The sequence below is a fragment of the Octodon degus genome, unplaced genomic scaffold, assembly GCF_000260255.1.
Source record: "Octodon degus isolate 3935 unplaced genomic scaffold, OctDeg1.0 scaffold00101, whole genome shotgun sequence".
Taxonomy (NCBI): Eukaryota; Metazoa; Chordata; class Mammalia; order Rodentia; family Octodontidae; genus Octodon; species Octodon degus.
Window position 1 is genome coordinate 4,358,963 of NW_004524677.1, and position 3,312 is coordinate 4,362,274.

Here is a 3,312-nt window from a genome sequence, read left to right on the forward strand (position 1 = left end):
TACAGCGTCCCACGAGCTGGGATTACAGGCGTGTGCCATCATGCCCAGTCTCAATTGCTGTCTCAGTGCACTCTGGGGGTGGGGCTGGCACGGCAGGCCTGGGGATGGAACTCCTGGCCTCTGCTCCTGCTTGCAGCCACTTTAATCAGCTGAGCTTATTTGGCCGGCCCTTGTTCTGAAATTCTATATCATTGTTTTTATCACTTTAAAATTAAAAAAATCACATCCATCTTGCCATTAAAAAATTCTACTGTAATAATGACAAAACATGTATACTATTACATTATCAGTGACTCCAAGAAATTAAGCAACAGATGAGGCATTTTCAATAAATGTCGGAAGACACACCACACTTGTCCTAGTCTTAAAATAGATGTAGTAAGAAGAGCAGACATTTTCCTCTTCGGAAGATGCTGTGCTTTTAGATTCTTATGCTACTGATTATTCCAGTGCAGTTAATTTTGAAGAAATTCTCTACACTTCCACCAAATCAACTTAATGCAAGACCATAGTATGAACTTCAAAAGAAGATTTTTTCTTCCAGCCTACGCCATCTCTCTTTAACAAAATCACACTTGTGGCAGAATTAAAAGAAGACAAAATTTTAATAAATACAGGTGATTGTTTGCAATATAAATTTGCATTTTGCAATCCTGCTAAAATCACTTATTCTATTAGTTTTTTGGTGGATTTTATCAGATATACTACATGGACAATTATGTTATCTGTAAATAAAATGAGTTTTACTCATTCCTTTCAAATCCAAATATGTTTTCCCCCTGCTTTATTGTACTGACTTAAAAATTCAAGACAAAGTTAAATACAAATGATGACAATGGGCATTCTTGCTTTGTTCTTAATCTTAAGAGTAAAGTATATTTCTATATATTTACATATGCAGCTATTAGTTCCAATACTCCTTGTCCCAGATTTGCAACTGCTATCATTTATTTTTCTGCCTTTAAAATATCTTATAGTGCAGGTCTACTGCCTGTATTATTGCAATGTATTTGTTTGTTTGAAAAAGCCTTCATTTTGCCTTCATTACTAAATGACTTTTCAGGGGCTGGGTGTAGAATTCTAGGTTAATAGTTGTTGATTTGTTCCTCTCTTACTTTAAAGTTATTGGCCCAATGTCTTCTCACTTCCATTGCATCTGATAAAAAACAATTCTGTAGCAATCTTTATCATTGGTCTTCATGTATAAAATGGCTTTTTTTCTCTGCCTCCTCTTAAGATTTTCCTTTTGTCTAGTTTTGGATAATTTCAGTTCATGTACGTTGTGCTTGAGATTGTTTAGTTTTTTAAAACTATAAATTTATAGGTTTTTCTAAATATGAACTTCTTTCCAAATACAAGTTTCTGATCATTTCTTCTCCTTTGCCTTTTTAAGGATTCCAGTTTCTTGTGTATTTGATTTTTAAAAATTATCCCACAGTTGAATTAGGCTATTTTTGGGTTTAAAATTTCTTTGTAGGGGTTGGGGAGATAGCTCAATGGTCTAAGCACCCGCCTGGCCAGCGCAAGAGGCTGAAACAGGAGGATCACTACAAGTCTGAGCTATGTAACGAGACCCTCTATCAAATAAATAAAATATTTTTTTAAATTTATTTATTTATTTTTTTTTGTGTGTGTGTGTGGCCAGCTCAGCCCACCAGGGGGCGGGGCTGGCTGGCATGTGGTGCTGGGGATTGAACCGCGGTCCCTGTGCTTTGATAAGCTTGTCCTGAGTAGGTGCTTTAGACCACTGAGCCATCTCACCAGCCCTAAAATATTTTTTAAAATACAATTTTTATGTATTTTTATTTGGATAGTTTCTGTTGCTCTCTCTCCATATCCACTAATCTTTGCTATACAGTATTTCCTCTACCATGAGTCCTGCCCAACTCTTTTTCACCCAGACACATCTTTATCAATGAGACATGTAATGAGACATCACTCATCAGCTGGACATTCAGGGTCCGTAATTTTTTCTAAAGTAGGTATTTGGTGAATCTTCTCTCTGTGCATTTGCTGACCTTTTCGTTTCTCAGTTTTAATTTTTATCCACATTATATATATGGGCTTCAATAATCTAGGCAGATGATCAGGTTATGCATCAGAATTAGTTTCATGTTCACAGACCTCCCAAATGGCAATGTGTTAAGTATGTAAGGCAGTAAGTACTCTCTCATAGTAAGTCATTCAGTGCGAGTCAGTCCTGCGCTTCTTTGGCACTTTCTGGCGTTATTAAAAACACTGGCCTCTTCCACCTTTCTCCTTCTCTGTAGTCACAGTAAGCTCCCACCACTCATACTTGCTTTGTAGGGAGTGGGAAGAAGAAAAAGGGAAAGGCAGATTGCTCAATAACTTCCTTCAAATCATTTCACATTGACACTTTGATCTGAAGAGTAAATGAGAAGCAGCCCTTGCATCTGAGCATGCTCATGCCCTCAGTTCGGGCTGACCCTGTGCTCCCACTTTTGTAGCCCTAGGCTGATCTCAAACTCATGTTAATCCTCCTGTCTCAGCCTCCCCAGGGCTAGAATCACAGGCATGAGCCACCATGCTCACTTCTGGGGCTGGCACGGTATGTAGGGCTGGGGATCAAACTCGGGTCCTTGTGCTTACCAGGTAGGTGCTTTTGCCTCTGAACTATCTCCCCAGCCTCTAAACTGGGGTTTCACTGCCAACAATGTAAAGATTGGTAAACAAAAGTTTCTCGGTTTCTGAGAACTATACAGTACTATTTTCTTTCTTGCCATAATTCTGCTCCTTAGGAGCAACTATTTGATCTTTTTATTTTCAAAATTCTTGTAAAGAAAATAAAAAATAGTAAAAAGACCCATTAGAAAGGATACAGGGCTGGGGAGATGGCTCAGTGGCTTATTAGCACTTCCCTAGAGAGGATACAGAATTTCACTAAACAAAATGATATGAACTCAACAATGGGTCTACTGGTCTACTGAAAGGAATAATTAATGTTTAAATTTTTTCTTTTTATTATTTTTTTCATTTATGTATTTGGTACAGGGTCTCACTATGCAGCTCAGACTTGTAGTGATCCTCCTGTTTTTAGCCTCCCCACTGCTGGGATTACAGGCGTACACCACCATGCCTGGACTTGGTTGTCAGTTTAGCGCCCCTTGGAGTGGGGCCAGCACAGCATGCCAGGGATTGAACCCTGGTCCCTGTGTACCCCTTATACTCTTATGTACATACTCCTCATTCTTCTCTTCCTCTAGTCTTCCAAAAAAGTTATGTTTATACATTCAGTACTTGATGTTTATATTGTTATGACCACGTTAATATTATCCCAAGCTAAATCATGTA

At 38.4% G+C, this 3,312-nt stretch overlaps 1 long non-coding RNA gene across 1 annotated transcript in view; it reads right to left on the bottom strand.

The window, feature by feature from the left end:
• Positions 1–1,797: 1,797 nt before the first annotated feature.
• LOC111818763 overlaps positions 1,798–3,312 on the bottom strand; it is a 7,785-nt gene continuing 6,270 nt past the window's right edge. Inside the window, exon 4 of the long non-coding RNA XR_002822675.1 lies at positions 1,798–2,299. This is a non-coding gene — a long non-coding RNA (uncharacterized LOC111818763). The remainder of the gene's footprint in view (positions 2,300–3,312) is intronic.